A 22500-nucleotide genomic window follows, 5' to 3' on the forward strand; every position below is an offset into this window, starting at 1 on the left:
CGACCCACTCCAGGTTTCTATTCCGACCGGTTCCTGACTTTTTTTTTATACAAATTCCAGCACTTAATTTCGATTGATTCCATCGACTATTTTGGCAAATTCCAGGCCTCCTTTTAGACCAATTCCAGATTCCAGTTCTCCGTTTCGACTAATTTCAGTGCTTTATCGGACCAATTCCACGTCTCAATAACTACCAGTTCTTGAGCGTCGTTTCGACCTGCAAGTCACAATTCGACCAATTCCATTCTCACTTTCCTCCCATTCCAGGTCTCCAATTCGACCGATTCCAGGCTTTCAGTTCGACCAGTTCTGCGACCATCTTTCAACCAATTCAAACCCTTTACACTACTTCTATCTCCCTCCCCCACCCCCTTTTCTCCAAAGGTACAAATTAAAAAAAAAAATCATATGTAAACCTTTTCCTCCAAAAAAGCACCATTTTCGCCTTGAACAATGAGGGATAAATTCAGCGGGAGAAGCCTCCCCTTAAATGCAGGCGGACAGGGAACTGAAAACGAGAGATATTCCGCGAATCTGCGAGTGATCCAATTCTTCGCGGAGGAATCACGTCTGGCGTCGAGAGGGGGAGCCAACGATCGCTCCTCAGGGCAACACAGACTGCAGCTGGGGGACAGAGAAGCCCACATTGGTACGAATTGAATCAAATGTTACCTTTTGGAAATCCATGTTTCTAAGAACCATCTAATTCTCAGGATATCTGTCTACAAGACCATTTCTGTTGCCTCTGTACCTAATTTCAAACCTAATATGCACACTGTTTGATTCCTTCTAGTTTTGCATTCAGATCACCCATCTCCGCCTCTGTCAGTTCTGCTGGCCAATCACATTTCTCGAAAAACATTTACGTTGTTATTTTCACGTTTGACAACGAGAATTAGATGAATTAGAATGAATTAAACAGAGAAGCCCACAGTGGTATGAATTAAATCAAAATAAGATACTACTGCGAAAACTGGAAGTTTGTGGGGTTAAAATTAACAGTAATACGAAAAGATACAGATTATCTAATTCTCGTTTCAAAAGTGAGAATAACAACGTAAAAGTGTTTTAGGAAATGTGATTGGCCAGCAGAACTGACAGAGGCGGAGATAGGTGATCTGAATGCAGAATGCAAAAGTAGAAGGAATTAAACAGTTTGCATATTAGGTTTGAAATTAGGTACAGAGGCAACTGAAATGGTCTTGTAGACAGATATCCTGAGAATTAGATGGATCTTAGATACATGGATTTCCAATAAGTAACATTTTGAGGGAGAAAAAGGCGGGGAAAAGAATTTAGAATAAATGTTACCTTAAAGACTATGCCATGGCGGAGTGATACATGAAATGATGAGAAAAGTGATTAAGATTTCAACGGCAGCCGTTCAAAAATGACTTGAGTAAATATTATTCCGTCATAAAATAAAATCTGTAATTATATACATCAATGCAATCTCTTCAAGCTGCTCAATTTCGCGAGTTGATTGCTCCTGGGGCAACTTCCTCCGCGTACGCTGTATGATGAGAATATTAAGCCTAATATTAAAAGAAGCGACAATCAGCTGTAAACATTAAGTGCAGATCTAATATGAGAAGGTAATATATGCCTTGGCAAAATATATTACAGTTCAGAGAAGAATTTATTCCGTTATTAATGAACGCCATTCCTTATGAAAAGTCTCATAAGGAGACTTGGGTGTACGAGATATTTAATCTGAGGAAAGTAATCGAAGATTAAGTTACAAGAAATGAATTAACATCTGATAAGCATCGAGCTTCACCAGCAAAGAGATGAAGATGCAGTGCTGATTCTCAATTTCCAAGGTAAATTTTCTTCCTAGGGCCCCAGAAGGTATAGTGCTGATTCTCATTTTCCGGTTGAATTCTTTTTCCCCTCGGGATTCCAGACTCACTTTCAATTGTTTCTAATCGAAACCATTTAAAAGGGAAAGCTTTTGGAGCCTTTGAAGCTGTAACGTTTCTGCCGCCATCTTTGATCAAGGAAACGTTCATTGAAGAGGGATGTCGCTTGGTCTGGCCTTTATTGCGAAGGACGGGAGGCAAAAACCATCATCTCTCGAACTAGAAAAATCCAGTTTTCTCGATACAGTGCCGGAGATGAATACAAATTCACAGTCCCCTTCTGGAGACTTTTCCCCTCGAAGGAAAGAAAGAACGAAAGAAAGGAAACAAGGAAGAAAGAGAAAGTGGACTTTTACAACCGCTGGTATAAAGAAAGTCATAAAAAGAAATAAGATGCTTCAAGATTTTTTCTGGCAATGAAGGGAAAAAAATGGGCGATTCTTTTCACCGTTTGATTTGAGAAGTTTCTCTTCTACCAAGGGGTGGAGAGAGAGAGAGAGAGAGAGAGAGAGAGAGAGAGAGGAGAGAGGGGGGGGGGTACTACTTTTAAATTCAGGGGAGGAGCGATTCTTTTCCTGAAGACTTCCCTCCTGGGGTTAAATTGCTTCAAATGTTCTTATCGTCAGATCAAATGATGCAACTTTGGCCCTCTTGGCAAACGGGCCTCACGGGGGAGGAGGAGGAGGAGGAGGAGGAGGGGGGGAGGGAGGGGAGGGGAGGAGGGGAGGGGGAGGAGGAGGACGGGACCGGGTCGAAGGCAAGAGCTGATAAGACTTTTTTCTTCTCCCTCTTCTTTTCTACATAAATCCTGCCTTGGGGAGAGGGGGGGGGGGGGTGGGGTCGATGTCAAAAAGTCAAAGGATTCTTGCTGAGGCCATCAAGCTTTTTTTTTTTAATATCCAGTCATTGTTATGATTATGTACCTAGTCTCTCTCTCTATCTCATATATATGTGTGTGTGTGTGTGTGTATATATATATATATATATATATATATATATATATATATATATATATATATATATATATATAAAACTCATCATTAACAAATTGTAGAATGAAAACGAATCTATGGCTTTTTTTTAATCGAATTTCGCGATCAACTTCTCATGGATATTTGATGAAGATATGGCAATAGTCGCTGTACAAACTATTACAACTTATCCATTTATTTCTCTATGAAAATTTTCCTTACGTTTTTTGTCTACTATAAATTCCTTGTTTTTACTTGTCTACTGAGGAATTTTGTAATTTGTCTACTGAGAGTTCTTGTTTTTGCTATTTGTCTACTATCTACTTCTTTGTTTTTCATTGTCTACCGAGTGATTTTGTTATTAGTCTACTGAGAGATCTTGGTCTCGTTATTTGTCTACTGGCGTATTTTGTTCGTCTTTATCTGTCTCTGATAACTTCTTTCCTGATTCTATATCATGCTAGCTGAGAAGAAAGTTTATCAAATCAACTTTTGGTCGTCAACTTCTTAGTTTTTAATTGTCAACAGAGTGATTTTGTTATTTGTCTACTGAGAGTTCTTGGTGTTGTTTTTGTCTACTGAGCGTTTCTGTTCGCCTTAATCTGTCTCTGATAATTTCTTTCCTGATTCTATATCAAGTTAGCTGAAAAGAAAATTTATTATATCAACTAAGGGTCGATCGAGGCACAAAATTCTGTATAAAAATCTGTGACAGTCTGCATCCTTTTCGAAAGTTTATCAGATGACTGACTTCTCTTGTTTGCGCCTCATTCAGAATGAAAAGGCGCAGAAAGAAACAACTCTCCTTCTGTCGAAAACTTCCACCATTCTATATCGGTCAACCAAACACGATTGACTTCCACCTTTCCAAATGCACTTCGAAGTTCGAACAAGAACGCCTAACGACACTAGAAGTTCTGTTGACGTGGCATTGCCTCTCATGATGAATAACCCTGGAATGACATGAAATCAGTCACAGCCAATGCTCAAGTTGTCAGAAGGGTTTTTGAAAATGCTTAGAATCCCATCTTGCACCGAACGGAATGTCTCAGTTGTGAGAAGAATCACTGATGAAAGACCTCTTCAAAAAGTTCGCTATTTAGAGCAATGGAAACTTGACGATTCAACCTCGATATGTCGTCAGACGAATCTCAGCCTGTTATAGAGGAATTAATCTAGGTTCGTTTATGCCAGGAAGAACTTTTTAAAAGAAATTACCCGTCAATCAAATGGCGATTAGAAGCTTAAGTAGGGTCTAAATTACACCTTAATCAAATGGTGGAGAGAAGTCTTAAGTAGGGTCTAAATTACACCTTAATCAAATGGTGGAGAGAAGTCTTAAGTAGGGTCTAAATTACTCTTAATCAAATGGTGGAGAGAATTCTTAAGTAGGGTCTAAATTACACCTTAATCAAATAGTGGAGAGGTCTTAAGTAGGGTTTAAATTACCCTTAATCAAATGGTGGAGAGAAGTCTTAAGTAGGGTCTAAATTACACCTTAATCAAATAGTGGAGAGAAGTCTTAAGTAGGGTCTAAATTACCCTGAATCAAATGGTGGAGAGAAGTCTTAAGTAGGGTCTAAATTACCCTTAATCAAATGGTGAGAGAAGTTTTAAGTAAGGTCTAAATTACCCTTAATCAAATGGTGAGAGAAGTCTTAAGTAAGGTCTAAATTACCCTGAATCAAATGGTGGAGAGAAGTCTTAAGTAGGGTCTAAATTACCCTTAATCAAATGGTGAGAGAAGTTTTAAGTAAGGTCTAAATTACCCTTAATCAAATGGTGAGAGAAGTCTTAAGTAAGGTCTAAATTACCCTGAATCAAATGGTGGAGAGAAGTCTTAAGTAGGGTCTAAATTACACCTTAATATCAAATGGTGGAGAAAGGTCTTTAGGAGGGTCTAAATTACCCTTAATCAAATGGTGAGAGAAGTCTTAAGTAAGGCCTAAATTACCCCTTAATCAAATGGAGGAGAGAAGTCTTAAGTTGGGTCTAAATTACACCTTAATATCAAATGGTGTAGAGAAGTCTTAAATAGGGTCTAAATTACCCTTAATCAAATGGTGGAGAGAAGTCTTAAGTAGGGTCTAAATTACCCTTAATCAAATGGTGGAGAGAAGTCTTAAGTAGGGTCTAAATTACCCTTAATCAAATGGTGGAGAGAAGTCTTAAGTAGGGTCTAAATTACCCTTAATCAAATGGTGGAGAGAAGTCTTAGGTAGGGTCTAAATTACCATTAATTAAATGGTGGAGAGAATTCCTAAGTAGGGTCTAAATTACCCTTAATCAAATGGTGGAGACAATACCCTAAATCATTGTGTAGATAAACCCTTAATCAAATGGTGGAGAGAAGTCTTAAGTAGGGTCTAAATAAAAACTTAATCAAATGGTGGAGAGAGAAGTCTTAAGAGGGTCTTAAATACCCACCCTTAATCAAAAATGGTTGGAGAGAAAAGTTCTTAAGTAGGGTCTAAATAAACAAAACCTTATCAAATGAGGGTGGATGATGAGAGTCTTAAGTAGGGTCTAAATTACCTTAAGTCAAATGGTGGATGAGAAGTCGTAGTGGTTCTTAAATAAACACCCTTAATCAAAGGGGAGATGAGGGTTCTAAGTAGGGATTCTAAATTAACCTAATCAAAATGGTGGAGAGAAGTCTTAATAGGGTATAAAATTAACCCTTAATCAAATGGTGGTAGAAGAAAGTCTTAAGTAGGGGTCTTAAATTACCCTTAATCAAAATGGTGGGAGGAGAAGTCTTTAAGTAGGGTCTAAATAACACCTTAATCAAATGTGGAGAGAAGTCCTTAAGTAGGGTCTAAATTACCCTTAACTTAAAATGGTGGAGAGAAGTCTTAAGTAGGGTCGGTATTCTTAATTCAAATGGTGGAAAGAAGTCTTAAGTTAGGGTCTAAATTAACCTTAATGGTGGAGAGAAGTCTTAAGTAGGGTCTAAATTACCCCTTAATCAAATGGTGGAGAGAAGTCTTAAGTAGGGTCTAAATTACCCCTTAATCAAATGGTGGAGAGAAGTCTTAAGTAGGGTCTAAATTACCCTTAATCAAATGGTGGAGAGAAGTCTTAAGTAGGGTCTAAATTACACCTTAATCAAATGGTGGAGAGAAGTCTTAAGTAGGGTCTAAATTACCCTTAATCAAATGGTGGTGGATGGAGAAGTCTTAAGTGGGTCTAAATTACCCTTAATCAAATGGTAGGAGAGAGGTCTTAAGTAGGGTCTAAATTACCACCTTATCAAATGGTGGAGAGAAGTAAGTAGGGGTCTAAATTAACTTTAATTAAAATGTGGAGGGAGAAATCTAAAGTTAGGGTCTAATTACTTACTCAAATGGTGGAGAGAAGTCTTAAGTAGGGTTCTAAATTACTTTCCAATCAAATGTGGGAGAGAAGTCTTAAGTGGGTCTATTACCTTTCATCAAATGGTGGGGAAGTCTAAGTAGGGTCTTAAATTCCCTTCATCAAATGGTGGAGAGAAGTCTTAAGTAGGGTCTAAATTACCCCTTCATCAAATGGTGGAGAGAATTCTTAAGTAGGGTCTAAATTATCCTTTACCAAATGGTGGAGAGAATTCTTAAGTAGGGTCTAAATTACCCTTAATCAAATGGCTAGATAAGAAGTGTTTGAGTAGGGTCGGTTCTAAATTACCCCTTGATCAAAAATCGGGTGGAGAGAAGTCTTAAAGTTAGGGTCTAAAATTACCCCTTAATCAAAATGGTGGAGAGGAAGTTCTTAAAGTAGGGTCTTCAATTAACCCCTTAATCAAATGGGGTGGAGGAAGTCTTAAGTAGGGTGTTTAATTACCCGTATCAAATGGTGGAGGAGAATAGTCTTAAGTAGGGTCACTAAAATTAACCCTTAATTCAAAATGGCGGAGAGGAAAGTCTAAGGTAGGGTCTAAATTTACCTGCAATCCCAATGGTGGAAGCGAAGTAAGTAGGGTATAACTTAAACCCTTGGATCAAAATGGTGGAGAGAAGTCGTTAATGTAGGGTCTAAATTACCCCTTGAATCAAATGGTTGGAGAAAGAAGGTCTTAAGTTAAGGGTAAATTTACCCTTAATCAAAGGGTTGGAGAGAAGCCTTAAAGTAAAAAAAAAAGGGTCTAAATTACCCCTTCAATCAAACATGGGTGGGAGAGAAGTTTAAGTAGCGGTTCTAAATTACTTAATCAAATGTGGAGGGAGAAGTTAAATTAAGTAGGGTCCCTTAAAGTACCCCTTCAAATCAAATGGTGGAGAGAAGTCCTTAAGTAGGGTCTAAACATTAACCCTTCAATCAAAATGGTGGGGAAGAGAACGCCTTAAGTTAGGGTCTTAAATTACCCTAACAAATGGTGGAGGAGGAGTCTTAAGAGGTCTTCTAAATTACCCCTTATCAAATGGGGGTGGAGAGAAAGTCTTAAAGTAGGGTCTAAAGTTACCCCTTGTAATCAATAGGTGGAGAGAAGTCTTAAAGTAGGGGTCTAAATACCCCTTAATCAAATGGTGGAGAAGAAGTCTTAAGTAGGGTCTAAAAATTACCCCTTAATCAAAATGGTGGAGAGGAAGGTCCCTTAAGTAGGGTCTAAATTACCCCTTAACAAATGGTGGAGAGAATTCTTAAGTAGGGTCTAAAATTACATTCCCTCAAATCAAATGGAATGGAGAAAGTCTTAAGTAGGGTCTAAACTTAACCCCTTATCAAATGATGAGAGATTCTTAAGAGGGTCTAAACCCTTAACAACTTAACAACTGGTGGGAGAGGAATCTTTAAGTAGGGTCTAAAATCCCTTAATCAAATGAGGGAATCTTAAGTAGGGTCTATTACCCTTAATCAAATGTGGAGAAGAATTCTTAAGTCAGGGTCTTAATTACCCCCTTAAAATCAAATGGTGGAGAGAATTCTTAAGTAGGTCTAAATTACCCCTAATCAAATGGTGGAGAGATTCCTTAAAGTAGGGTTTCTAAAATAAAACCTTAAATCAAAAGTGGAGAGAATCTAAGTAGGGCAAATTACCCTTAATCAAATGGTGGAGAGATTCTTAAGTAGGGTTAAATTACCCCCTTAATCAAATGTGGAGAGAATGTTCTAGGGTTCTAAATTACCCTTAATCAAATGGTGGAGAAAAGTCTTAAGTAGGGTCTAAATTACCCCTTAATCAAATGGTGGAGAGAAGTCTTAAGTAGGGTCTAAATTACCCCTTAATCAAATGGTGGAGAGAAGTCTTAAGTAGGGTCTAAATTACCCCTTAATCAAATGGTGGAGAGAAGTCTTAGGTAGGGTCTAATTCACACATACAGAAAAAATACCAAATCTCTTCGGTTATTGCATTAACAACAACAACAACAACAACAAAAATCCACCAAATATCTATAATTATTGCAACATGGGCTGTAGTGAATCACAGTAATTCATGTTACTAATGAAAACAGGTAAATGCTTCCGATATACGAAAACAAACCTGCTTTGCCTGCAGCTCGTTCCCACATAATACTTGCAAGCAAACACACATAAGAAATTTATTAACCTTCCTAGGCCATTCAGGCCTCGTTGACTCATTATAAGTGTGATGATGATGATGATGAAAAGAGAGAGAGAGAGAGAGAGAGAGAGAGAGAGAGAGAGAGAGAGAGACCTATGAGTTTATTTGCATTACCTTGAGGCTTATAAATTAGAGCAAGCAAATACATACAAGACATTTCTAAGACATTCTTCTCCTCCCAAGTTAGTCCGGGTCTTTCTCTCTCCAGAGAGAGAGAGAGAGAGAGAGAGAGAGAGAGAGAGAGAGAGAGAGAGAGAGAGAGAGAGAGAGAGAGAGAGGGTTTTCTAGTGTGTCAATATTGACGGCTCCTGTTGACTTGCTGGCCGTTCTGGAGGGAGACTTACGGCTTCATTTAGTGGGCCCCGAGGGTGCTGGCCACCGCCTCATGACGGAAGTTCTCTCCTCCTCCTCCTCCTCCTCCTCCTCCTCGAGGTGCAATCTCGAGTGGGACTCGAAACTGCCAGGAGAGGCCACTCGGGCACAGACATTGGGCCCAGACTGCAAATTAGTTTTCGAGAGGGACGCGTGAAAGAGAAACCGAACTCGGCTTTCGGTGGGGAGTTTTCAGCTCGCCAAGTTAAACTCTGATTATTCCTCGTTTCTGGCTATTGATAAGGAAAGTTCCGATAAGGAAAGTATACGAAAAATGGCGCTCCAAAATCTACTTTTCGGGTCCTCAAGCAAAGACAAATGGTTGGCTATTTCTAAATTTATTAACTCTATTATTATTATTATTATTATTATTATTATTATATTATTATTATTACTATTATTATTATTATTATTATTACTATTGGAGAAACAATTCCAGTAATGTATGGGTACATGCATTCAAAAATAAATATAAGTACCTATACATAACTGTGGAATTATTCCTAAATTTTAAAATTCATGCTATTATTATTATTATTATTATTATTATTATTATTATTATTATTATTATTATTATTATTATTATTATTATGAAGATGAACCCTACTCATATAAACGAGCCCACTGACTTGAAATTCAAGTTCCCAAAGAAAATGACGTTTGTTCGGTAACAAGAGGCTATATAGCAGGAAACACAGAAAGAAGAGATCAGCTATTAGAAATAAAATAAATTAACAAATTAACACATTTAAAAATTAAGCATAAAACATATAATTAAACGATGAATCAATCACAGCATAATGGAGTTTACCTTACCTCTCTTAGCGTGGTACCTTCAGTTAAATTATGAACCTCCTTATTTATAATGACCTTTCACCTTTAACATCTCACAAGTCTATGTACTCTTGAGAGAGAGAGAGAGAGAGAGAGAGAGAGAGAGAGAGAGAGAGAGAGAGAGAGAGAGAGTTTATTCTTGTCAACAAAGTGCGTACTTATTTTTTCATCACTCGCAGAACTCATCATAAAAGGTCATTAAATATGCATTCATATACGTAAGTATATCAAGAGCCAGCAGGAAAAATGAAAAGCAGCAGTACCTAGCGCTTTCGTGTATTCTTGATACACCTTATCAGGGTACAATATATAAAAGAATGAAAAATACCTTCGAAATATCAAAGGTAAACATAAAAACAAAAAAGTAAAATACAGAACAATCAAACAGCCTAGTCAAGAAGCAAATGGTCCACAGCCTAGAATTACACTTAAAGGACAACAACAAATGGAAATGGAACTACTAAGCAGTCAATTACATAGTTACGAAGTTGTCAACAATACATTTCGTAAGCCAGTTATCTAGTTTATATTGTCCGTTGCTAATATTAAAAACACTACTTGACTTATATTTTATTATACTAGATTCTATGTTTCTTTTAATAATGTCTCTACAAAATAAAATTTCCTTTGAATTGTTCCAATTAATTGCGTGATTAAAATTATTCATATGTAAAAAGAGGGCACTCGATGTACTTCCTACACGTACACAATATTTATGCTGATTTAATCTTGATGCCAGTGGTTTGCCACTTTGACCAATATATTTTTTTATCACAATCTCTGCATGGAATTTCGTAAATGCAACTCGTTTGCAAATTTGGAGAGTTCCTTATTAAAATTGTTCTTACAGACTAAGTGTTACTAAAACAACGTTAACATTAAAAACTTTAACAATTTTTGGCAAAGAAAGAAACCTGTTGTCCAAAGGTAAAACAAGCAAATTACTAGGGTCAAAAGCCTGTACATGGTCCACTGCATAAAATGTTTTCTTAGCCTTTCTTTAAGCAACATCAACTAAAAATGCCGGATACTTCAATTTAAAAGCAATATCATAAATCTTGGTAATCTCATCTTCTAAAAATTCAGGACAGCAAATTCTTAAAGCTCTTAAAAACATGGAAGAGAATACAGAGAGTTTTCAACTTTCAAATGGGCGTGACTGGAGTAAAAGTGAATGTAAGAACATACATTTGTAGGTTTTCCCTAAAAAGCCGAAAAATTTAAATCTTTTACCCTATCTATGCACACTTACATCTAAAAATGGCAAAACTGAATCTATTTCCTCCTCAAGTGTGAACTTTATAGAGGGATCCAGCGCATTTAATGTAATTAAAACTCGGTTCACATCCTCACACAAAGGCCATACACAAAATATGTCATCGACATACCTAAACCAAAGAACATTCGCAGGTAAAATATTTGATAGAAGTTTCTTTTCAAAAAACTCCATGTAAATGTTGCTTAAAAGGGGCGATAAAGGGTTCCCCATAGCCATACCAAACCTCTGCTCATAGAATTTACCATTGAAAGTAAATTTACATTCCTTAATACACAGTTTTAGTAACTCTAAAATGGTGTCAGTTTGCAGAGAAAATTCGTATTTATCCAACTCGTCAGCTAAAAATGTTATCAGGTCGTCAACTGGAACTTTAGTAAAAAGGGAAACTACATCAAAACTAATCATTTTAAATTCGTAATTAATGTTACAGCTTCTGAGACGGTTTACAAAATCCACATTATTTTTTACTAAAAATCCTGAAATTTTTCCTATAAGAGGTGACAATTTACTGACAAGCCACTTTGACAAATTATAAGTTGATGACCCTACAGAACTAATAATAGGTCGTACAGGATTATTTTGTTTGTGAGTTCTAATAAGTCCATAAAGATAGGGCAAGGATGCACATACAATAAAAAATTTCTTAATTAAATCATCTTTTCCCCTTAACAATGTTTTAAGTTTTTTATTGAAACTACTATTAACCTTCTCTAATGGAATATGGTTCAGTACTGTATAAGTTTCTTGGTCACTTAACAAAACTAAAACATTTTATTTACATAATCAATCTTCTTTATTTATTAAACAACAAGAGCATTTGATTAATCTTGCATTTCTAATGTGCAAACGTTTTATCTTTTTTAACGGTGCTGGGACCCCGCCCCCCTTAAAAACCTCCCCATCTGTCCCTCCCCCCCAGGTTTAAAAACTATTCAGGAAAATTAAGCATAGCCCACTTTAAAAGAACATGCGCCAAAAACAATACCCTTACATATGTTGAAATCTTCAATAGACAACGATCCAAATTTTTCTAAATTACAAAATGATTTGGCTATTCCTACCCAGTCCACTTTCTCGTCACAAACACTGAAGTTGATACCATAGCCGAGAGCCGTTCTTGTTACATCATCTAACACTTTATCCGATAAATTACATACAAACTGGGGATTTGCATCCTTAGTCCAACCGCTGTTCTTAATGAGCTGTTTAAATTTACGATCGAGTTTATTCTTCAGACGTCGGCACTGGCTTCGTAACTTATGATAACAATAATCGCCCAATCGAGTCTTCCATTCCAAGGGGATTGATTGATTAAAACTATATCTATTTGGCCTCAGGATTCTGAAAGCTTGTTCAACATCCAGTTTCGTTATTTCTATGTACTTTTGTAGTATAAGACGTTCATATTCTTCGAATGGTTTAAAGAATAGGCCGCTATGTTTCTTGGATAAAAACGATTTTGTCATAACATGCTCACTCAAACACATACGTAGAAAATTAAGTTGTAGTTTTAGCTTGTGGGCTCTGATGAGAGAGGAGGAAAAACCAGCAACGAATACACGAAAGCGCCAGGTACTGCTGCTTTTCATTTTTCCTGCTGGCTCTTGATATACAATCTTCACGTGTTACTTGCGATCGTATAACAATACGTAAGTATATGACAGTTCCTGTCACAGTCCTTCTCCCACGTTCACCATTCATCTCAAATTGTCACGGTCTCTAATAAGCCCTACTCTTGAGAATTTGATCTGAAAGGAGATTCAGTAAGTTAGTCGGTTTTCCACCTAATTCTTCCCCTGGCTCCTCAGTCCAGTACCTCAGTTATATGTGATGAAAATGAAGCACTGACCATAATATCTACCAAAACTTAGGCGAATTCAAATGCATTATTATAATCATCATCATAATTCTCATAGTTTTGGTGTTCAAGACACTATCAGCACTTGATGCTTCCATCACAATGGTAAAGATGATTACGTTCCAATGGGTGTTGATTATTTATGTTTCCTTCAACGATCATTTAAAAAAGAAAAAGTGTTATTTAAGCTTATAAACTGAACTGAATATAGAATTTACGCCCAAGGTCAAGCATTGGGGCCTATGAGGTCACTCAGCGCTGAAAAGGAAATTGACAGTATAAATCGGAAAGGTGCAACATGAGGAAAACCTCGTAATTGCACTATGAATCAATTGTTAGAAAAGGGCGGAAGGAAGATGGAAGACATAGAATATGAAAGGAGGTACAGTAAAAGGAACGAAAGGGGTTGCAGCTAGGGGCCGAAGGCACGCTGCAAAAAACCTTAAAGTAATGCCTACAGTGCACTGCATAGAGGATTGTTGGCAAAGCAATTTTTATCAAAAGCATCCACGAATCTCTACGTCACGCATTTAATTAACGGAAAGGTCTTGAGTCGACGATAATCAAATTGAAAACAAAGAAATAATTTTTAAAAATATACCAAGACGATTTACTATGGACTATTCACAGTCTCAGTCTCTCCCTCTCTCTCTCTCTGGGAACGAGCTTAAGGATATCAGGACTACACACAACCTCTTTATTAGATTGAGTTTAAGTACATCAGGACTAACTCACAACCTCTCTATTGGATCGAGTTAAGGATGCCATGAGCTTCGTAACTGAGAGTCCTTGAAGATGCCAGAGTTATTATGCCAGATTATTATCATCTCTCCCTGCCTCGCGTCTTCTAGCCGAGAGAGACCGCAGCTAGTTACATAAGGATGTTTGTAATCCGTTTGTTTTACATTCAGTGTACTTGGGAGTTGAAATTAAGTCCACACTGGGATTTACATTTCAGTGTTTACTTTCCTCCTAAATAGAGCAAGAGTAGAGTAGGTACTGTTATCTTTGTGCCAAGATGTCTTAATTAACTTCCTGTGTATATGGATGATGTATACAATATATATATATATATATATATATATATATATATATATATATATATATATAATACTTTATGCAATGTGTATGTAAGTATATATAAGTATGTACATTGTGCATGCATATATATGTGTGTGTGTGTATTAGGCTGAATTCTTCTGGTCAGCAATTGCACTTTCAATCATACTATCAATGCCCCAATCTTCTTATCCTCCAATTCCCTCGCGCTCTCTCTCTCTCTCTCCCATTTCCGCCGAAACCCTCTACAGCTACTGCATCTGTCTCCGAAGGCTCCAACGACTTGTTTCCCTCCCAAAAAAAATCTTCCCTCTCAATCCTCCTCTTCCTATGGCAGAGGAGGAAGCAGCATCAATCTCCCTCGCGCAAACGAGACGACACAAGGGCCAATATCGTCCGACGAAACAAAGCATATCGGGTCGTAACTTAATCAGCGTTCGCGTAAACAACTTCCCTACCAATTCGCCCGTTTCCTGGAGACGATGACGAGGTTATCGGAGACCGGCGTCGTTTCTCCGGCGGTTCTTTGATGTCCTCGGTGCTTTTTTTACTTTTTGGAGGGGTGGGGGAGGGTGAAGGGGTCTGTCTGGAGACCACGGTAAGAGGAGGAAGCCCTGAAGATGTCCTGCTTTGATACTGATAAGCGTGTCCTTTCTCGGGTAAGTTGGTTATCCGGTGCTCTTGAAGTACGCTTGTTTATGTACCAAGTTCGCCTTTATGTTACCGCAAAGGGAGCTGAGGGAAAAAATACTTATATTTCTTTATAGTTCATCCAAGCAGGTAACAAGATACTTATGTTTCTCTATACTAAAGCTGGTTCACTTAAGGTAGATTCTTGGATGAGCCCTGTTCTTACGAGAAGTTTGTTTGGCGGCCGCTGATTGGCTGGTACCGGGAGGTAGGCAGCTCCCAGCCAATCAGCGGCCGCCAAACTAACGTCTCGTAGGCATAGGGCTCATCCAAGGATCTACCTTAAGTGAACCAGTTATAGTTCATCCAAGCAGGTAACAAGATACTTATGTTTCTCTATAGTTCATCCAAGCAGCTAAGAACAGATTTAGCAGTCTTATTAGTTCTCATTTTTTCATTTTGCAAGTGCCAGTGGTATATTGGTTTCTTTTTTGTAGCTTTCATTTTTTTCCGGCTTTGCTTAATCTGAAGCATTGTTACAGACTATGTTCTTGATTTTTTCCTTTAAGAATTTAGGCCATTTTTCAGGAATAGAGGAGCTCCCAATAAGGAACCTAATCCCGTCTCTCTCTCTCTCTCTCTCTCTCTCTCTCTCAGCATCATAAAAAAATCAGCTTCACAATTTACCACGAGAGTCAGAACTTTCAGTTGAAGTCCAGATAGATTCTCCTCTTTCCCACCAACCTCCTCCCCAACCCCTCCCCTCCGCTCCCCGACCCCTTCTCACTTCTCTCTTCTCTCTCTCTCTCTCTCTCTCTCTCTCTCTCTCTCTCTCTCCTAGGCTGCAGGAGCAGCATCCAAGGCCTCTTGGTTATAATGAATTATGGATCACGAAAGCAAACACGAGGAAATGAAATGGATTTTTTTCCCTTTTAGTATCCGAGCTTTCCGTTATCTTGAAGTTAAATATTCTGTTTTTTAGAGAGAGAGAGGGAGAGAGAGAGAGGAGAGAGAGAGAGAGAGAGAGAGAGAGAGAGAGGGAAATAGAAGTTGCAAGTGTAAATATGCACAAAACACTGTCTGTCTGTCTGTCTGCCAAAGCCTAAAATATTTAGGTTCTATCAAGGCAAATTTCTTTAATTACCACAAACTTTTTATTATGGCACACTTTAATCTGAAGTTGAACACAGAAATATAGGAGTAATAAAGGGAAAATAAAACGTAAAAATACAAAGAAAATGCGTTAATGCTGCACATAAACAAGAAAAAGAAAGTAACACAAAGAGGTGCGTAGTAAGGAGATATATATACAAATAAAATGGCGAAGGGGTTAATAGATTCATAAGGAGTAAAGCACAAGTTAAGTAAAACGGGGATGAGACAGTAACAATATAATGTAGTTCCTTTGCTCATTTCCATTGCAGAGACCACGACGCCAGTAACCCCAATGAAACAATAAACCCCTGTAGAGGTGGACCCAGGTGTTTTCCTTCAAAGCCTCTAAGTACTTTGAGATGAGTTGCCAGCCTCTCTATCTTTATCCGCATGGCTACAAACCACCACAGTCGACCATTTACAAGGTATTGCAAGGTACTAACTAGCAACTTAGATTATCAAAGATACAGTTATTTTAACGGAACAAACATGGAATGGGTTCCCTCTCAAGTGATGTGTCAGTCACTGAAATACGTGATATATATATATATATATATATATATATATATATATATATTATATATATATATATTTATATATATATATTTATTATATTATATTATATATATATATTATAAATATTTATTATATTAATATTACAGGAGCTCTTATAAAACTCAGTACAATGACATACTGGAAAAATGAAAATCGTTACCAGCTTTACCAAAAATATTAGATCTGTACGATTATTGGTAGGCGCTCTACGAGTTTGTTAGTGTAGAACCGTTTGACGCTAAAGGAAATCTAGAGTATACGTCATTTGACATGATTTTAATTAAAATATTTGTTGTAATATAAGACAAAATATATGTTAAATGTGCAAAATTTGTCTTGAAAGTTTTCGGTAAAAGCGTAAACACGACTAATGTTGACACCAATATGACAACAATTATGTAGGATGGAGAGAACGTAACCAACACATATAATTACAAGATTATCTGGCCAACTTGACTAAATCGAAACTAGGCCCGAGTCGACGCTTATAATTGGAAATGGTAAAAGAAACGTAACAGCTAGTCAATTTATCAATAAAATATTTTACTCGTTTAATATGAGAGTTGTAACGAGACGTTGTTCATGCGTGGTCGGTATTGGTTTAGCATGGGCATACCTACCTAGTTCAAGCTAACGGTAGCTTAGGCTTCTGTCAGTTTATAGGTATAATATGTAATATACTGTATAGAACTTTATTAAGAGAATCTAGAAGTAAGTATGCAAAACATCCCCTAGGATTGGCAAGGTTAATCTGACGACTTTTATCAACAGGTACCTATTAGGCTAACCACCAGTAGGCTTAGCTATTAGCTTCAACTATGTAGTGGCCTAGCTATGCTAAAATTTATGTAGGCATAAAGTAGATCTTTACAGGCTACTAGCTAGGTGGTTTTGATGAGTTATTAAGCCCAGGTCTGCTTCATATCCTTCATCTAGGTTAGGTAGACCAGCAATGGTTTGAATAAAATTTACGAAAAGACGGGGCGAGTGTAGAACTACGGGAACAGATTTCACGTACAACACAAACCTAACCTTTCTTAGAATGCCATATCCTGACCTTGCTTTCCTAACCTCGCTCAAGCTTTGTGCCCTGACCTAGCCCGGGGGGCTTGGTCCCCCCCCCCCCCCACCACAAGTAACACCAAACATTGGAAATTTACAGACTCAAGTTTTCCTGCAACATACCCTGAAAAGACTAGCCTAAGTTATCATACAAGTAGTTTCATTTTAGACCTAAGCTAAATTTTGGTAGGCAGTTTATGGAGTAATGCATTTCCTGGGGAACACACAGGCTGGGCTAGTTTGTGCTGTATGGTTTTTACGGCATTTAGGCTATAGGTAATTCTACAAAAAAGTTTTGTGGCACACCATAATTAGAACCAGCCACTTGGGGATGAACTTAAAAACATAACATGGTAAATTCTCCAAATTGTCTAACCAGCACTGGATTATTTACGCCTTATCCTATATCATTAATTTAAAGAAAAGATTATCAATAAACAATGTCTCCAGGCAGCACTCTTCTGTAAAATCTTCAGGCTATATACTGTTACACTTGTTTTCCTATGATGAAAGATAATGAAAAGCATTAAAAGAATTTGCTTTAAATTAAAGTTTGTTTCCACGCAAAAATTTCTTGAATTTGCATAAGTATGTTTTTACAACGCCATTTTCATTTTATGTTCTAGTCCGTACTGACAAGTCTTTTTTTTCTTACCAAATGGTGTATCTTGACGTCATAGTATGAATTAGCTTGTACTGACACAGTGACCGTGTTGTCATGTCTCCACAGATGTTTATTTTATAGCATAAAATTGTTTGTACATATAAGTGTTAAGAGAAATATGCATTTATGACATGTCATGACACCTTCAGAGGTTTTTCTCGTTTTTCCTCTTAACCATTCTTTTGTCTTGTATGTGGTTCGTGGTGAGTTTCTTGTATCCGGACTAGATTCAAAAATTGACACCAGTATTTCTTTGTGTGAAATTAATTAATTTATGGTTTTCAGTATTGTAGCACTGTACTATTAATTATAGAAGTGGTGGAATAAGGTATGGTAGATAGTGTGATATAATTCTGAAGAATCTTGTAATGATTTATGTGAAATATGCCTTATTAACTTATTAAAACATCTCCATGACTGACAATGAGGAACCTCACAGGTCAGATTGGGTTTTAGGGAGGGTCCAGCCCCTCTTCCCTCATTAGGTTGGGACCGAGTATTGTAGGTTTGGAAGGTTTGGTTATTGTATCTTGGTTTTCACTCTTAATTCTCTCCCCCAACCAAAATTCCTTAGCCTTCATCTGGGGTGTTGCAGTGATTTAAACAAACATTTGATAAATATCCCACTAATAAGGAGCATTTTACATTACCTTGCAGTGCTGATACTGTCTGATGCACATGTTGAAAAATATTGTATCAAGAGCATATGAGAGAAATGAGAAATCTTTATTTAACAGATATTTTAGCCAACTGTATGAATTTGTCAGCTTCTCAATTCTTCATTGCTGCTATGATGATCCATGATGTTGATGAAGCTACAACGATTTGTTACAAGGTTTATGATGCAGAGTAGATGATATATAGGGTGATTGTGCAGCATTAAGATGATGTGCTAGGCTAGAAATATCACCAAGATGTGCTAGGCTAGAAATATCACCAAGATCATCAGCTTTCACAGTTGGTTAAAGCAGAGATGATGAGGTTTGTGAATTGTTGGATGTCAGAAGACTAAGTTGACTGGTTGGGATCACTGATAGTGGCAACTGATTTTTTCTACCTTTTTGGAAGAAAACTTTAATAGGGAATATTAACTTAATGAGGCATTTTAATTCATCAAAATGTTTCAATGTGTATATCATCATGTGTGTCGCTGGTTCTGTCTTATCATAAGCCATTCTCTTCTCCTTGACATTACTCATCAGTTGCAACACTCTGCCCAACTTTCCAATTGCTCACTTTGCTGATTCAATTAGGTACTTTGTTTATCTACTCTTATCCATCTATTTGACATTGACAAAGATACTGAAATAGGTTTGTATTAATGAAACAAGAACTAGTCTTAATTTTACACAGGTATAATTTTACATCTAAGGAATTATACTAGTCTTCTCATTAAACGATTGATTTTTGTTGTCTGAACTGAAAAGTGTATTTTTCTTACAGTTCCAGCAATAGCTTCAAAGTAAAGAGAACTCATCAGCAAGGACCAATTACCTTTGTCAATCAAATGAGGGGTCATTCTGCATTTTCCAGTTCAATGTTAGTTTCCAACATGAACAACAGCAATATAACAATTCATTCAGATTGACTCACACTTCCAGAATCCAGTTCTCATGAACCTAGCCCATGCAGAGCATCCAAATTTGATGAATCTCGGCAAGAACAAAAATAATGAGAACATTCTACTATCAAATACTCTTGAGGGAGAAGCACCTCATTCTGATTTGGGAAAACCTTTTGCATGCAGCGAGTGCGGACATTTGTTTGAAAGGAAGTGTACCCTGATGACCCACTTTAGAATACTCGTGACAAGCAGGTTTTTACTTGTGGAGACTGTAACAAAGAATTTTCCTCAAAAGGACAATTAGCCTTCCATAGCATAACCCATACAGGAGTAAGGAATTTCACATGTGGTCAGTGTGGAAAAAGATTTACTCAAAAATCCAATCTCATTTTCCATATAAGGATTCATACTGGAGAGAGGAACTATGCATGTCCCATCTGTGGAAAGACGTTTATTCAGAAGAGTGGGCTTACTGTGCATGGGAAAGCTCATAACAATGAGAAAATTTTTTCTTGTACTGTGTATAAAAAGAAATTCACTTTTAAGAGCAATTTAACTGCTCACATGAAGACTCATCGAAAGGAGAAAAATTACATTTGTGTTGAGTGTGGAAAAGCATTTACGGAAAAGAGGCTCTTAGTCTCACACACCAAATATCACATAGGACAAAAGGACTATATTTGTAAGGAATGTGGCAAAGGTTACTATACAAAAACACATCTCAAAAGGTTCAAGTGTGAGGAATGTGGTAAGATGTTTGTTAGGAAACAGCAGCTAGACGTCCACATTGTGGTACATTCCAGTTTTAAGAATGTCCCATGTGAGGAATGTGGGAAAAGATTCAGTAGGAAACAGTATCTTCTTGACCACTTGAATAATCAGAGGTGGTGAGAAAAGGTATTTGTGTGTGATATGTGAAAAGAGATTTAGCACCAAGAGCAGTTTGAACAGTCATAAGGAAGTTCATACAAGAGAAAAGAACTTTCCTTGTACAGAATGTAGCAAAACGTTTTCTCGGAAAAATGATCTAGGACTCCACTTGAAAATTCATTCAGGAGAGAAAAATTTATACTTGTGAGATTTGTAATAAAAGTTTTGTTCAGAAAAGTCATCTTTTTGTCCATGCACGAATTCATAATGAAGGGGATTTAGCATGCGAGTACTGTGGAAAAATATTTGCCTGCAAAAGTCGTATGCCAGGTCATTTGAGAATTCATAGTAAACTTATCAGTACCAGAAAGTTTCAGTGTGAAAAATGTGGAAAAGCGTATAAAGGCTTAAAAGGTTTAAAATATCATAGAGTATCGGCCTGTAATCCAAGTTTAGTTCATTCTCAGATTCATCGTAAAGATAAAGAAGCTGTGGAAACATCAAAAGAAAATAATGCTCACATAACTGAGTCTCAGAAACAAGCCTCTCTTAGTCAGCAGTTAGGGAATGATAAAGATGATTATGATGATCCCCTTGATATATGTAATCTCTTATCTCCTTATGGAGCACCATTTCAGGAGGAGGATTTAGTGGAAAATAATGCGTATAGTTCTTTTGATGACATAAACCTTCGTAAAAGTGATGTCTTATATATACCATCTGAAAATCTATATCATGGTAATTTATTAAAAAAAATGTCGCCTTGTGCAATGTCCCTAACATCTGGAGATAGCTTACCAGTGCCAACACAGAACATAAGTAAGGTAAATACTCCCCATAATGTGGACTCAGAGAGTGACCAAAAAATTGCTGATAACCTTGTTGAAGTTAAATTAGAGGTTGATAATATAAAAAGTGAACACCTGTCCAGTGATGTATGTGAGAATAGATATAGCATTCAAGTAGAAACAATGGTTGATGTTGTGTCAGCAGACTAATAAATAATTTTTTCAAATACATATTTAAAATGCTATTCTTTGAAGATTATGAAGAAATTTAACTTCTCGTGCACTTCCATTAACTGTCAGACTTAGGTTTGTTGAATATTTTAATGTGTCGAAGTGTTTATTTAATGTACTATATGATTAAATGATGAACTGCAGTTGAAGTCAGCTGCATGTGCGCATTTGCCAGATTATTTCCCCACCTATAAACTCTTATACTTGAGTCAAATTTCATAAGTACCACATTATTCTTTTGTCTCAAGAAAGAATTGACAGTCAATGATTGTCACCCTCATTTGTAGACAAAACTGATGACAGTACCAGATTGATCTTTATTTGTCAGCATATTCTGTCGTATAAAGCGCATTAATCACAAGCGGTGTTTGGAATTGCATTTGTAGTTTTGAGAACTAGAGTTCATAAAAGTAAAAAATATGAAGTAGCTAATATGATGTGTAAATGTGTTTCTTGTAAAAAAGAATATACATTGTCTTGCAAGCTGCTACTTCTTTGCCAGTAACTTCAGAGCAGATCAGGATTTATGTGAGAAGAAAGAACATGTGATTCCATTAAAATGAGGTATGGAACATGCCATCACACTCTCTTCTCTCTAATAACTTTGGTCTTTGGTTTGGTTTAATCAGAGTAATGTATCTTACCAAGCTTTTGTTTTTTATTTCCACTTGACTGCTAGTGTGTGTTGCTTGTGACCTACTTTGGCTAACTGAAGTTTCATTGATAATCTTTGATTCCTAGGCTTATCTGCTGGGCTTTTAGATTCCTTACTGTAAGGGAGTCAGTATTATGGGTAGTCTACTTATTCAAATTCAGTTTTGTTAATTAAATGTAATATAGAATGTAATAGGTAACTTGTCGAAAAAGTAAATTTCCCATATGAAACATGAAGTGCACCAGCAAACATGGTCCTCTTGATGTATGAGGATAAACTCTAAAGATGATCAAGTATTAGAGATCAGACATGAAAATGATGGCAAGAATAGCACCATTATGATGATATCAGGGATGAAAGCTATAATTTTGACATGTTTGGTATCTCATATTGGTTAGTAGTTCCTCTTGAGTGCCAGTGCATAGTGATGTGAAAATATCTGCCATGCTATTTGATTGTAAATTGATCACTCTATCTTGAATGAATTGTTATTAGTTTGTGAAGAGTTAGTTACCTTTATTAACAGATAGTGCCATCAGGACTGCTTTGGCC

At 36.9% G+C, this 22500-nt stretch overlaps 2 long non-coding RNA genes across 2 annotated transcripts in view; one reads left to right on the forward strand and one right to left on the reverse strand.

Annotated features, from left to right (window-relative positions):
- Positions 1-11852: 11852 nt before the first annotated feature.
- The window catches only part of LOC135200571 (uncharacterized), a 37267-nt gene continuing 26619 nt past the window's right edge, over positions 11853-22500 (reverse strand). Inside the window, exon 4 of the long non-coding RNA XR_010311316.1 lies at positions 11853-12605. This is a non-coding gene — a long non-coding RNA (uncharacterized LOC135200571). The remainder of the gene's footprint in view (positions 12606-22500) is intronic.
- Positions 14343-22500, forward strand: part of LOC135200897 (uncharacterized) — an 11244-nt gene continuing 3086 nt past the window's right edge. The window contains exons 1-3 of the long non-coding RNA XR_010311392.1: positions 14343-14433; positions 15829-15984; positions 19284-22500. The exon at positions 19284-22500 is cut by the window's right edge and continues 3086 nt beyond it. This is a non-coding gene — a long non-coding RNA (uncharacterized LOC135200897). The remainder of the gene's footprint in view (positions 14434-15828; positions 15985-19283) is intronic.

Source organism: Macrobrachium nipponense, chromosome 27 (genome assembly GCF_015104395.2).
Source record: "Macrobrachium nipponense isolate FS-2020 chromosome 27, ASM1510439v2, whole genome shotgun sequence".
NCBI classification, from domain to species: Eukaryota; Metazoa; Arthropoda; class Malacostraca; order Decapoda; family Palaemonidae; genus Macrobrachium; species Macrobrachium nipponense.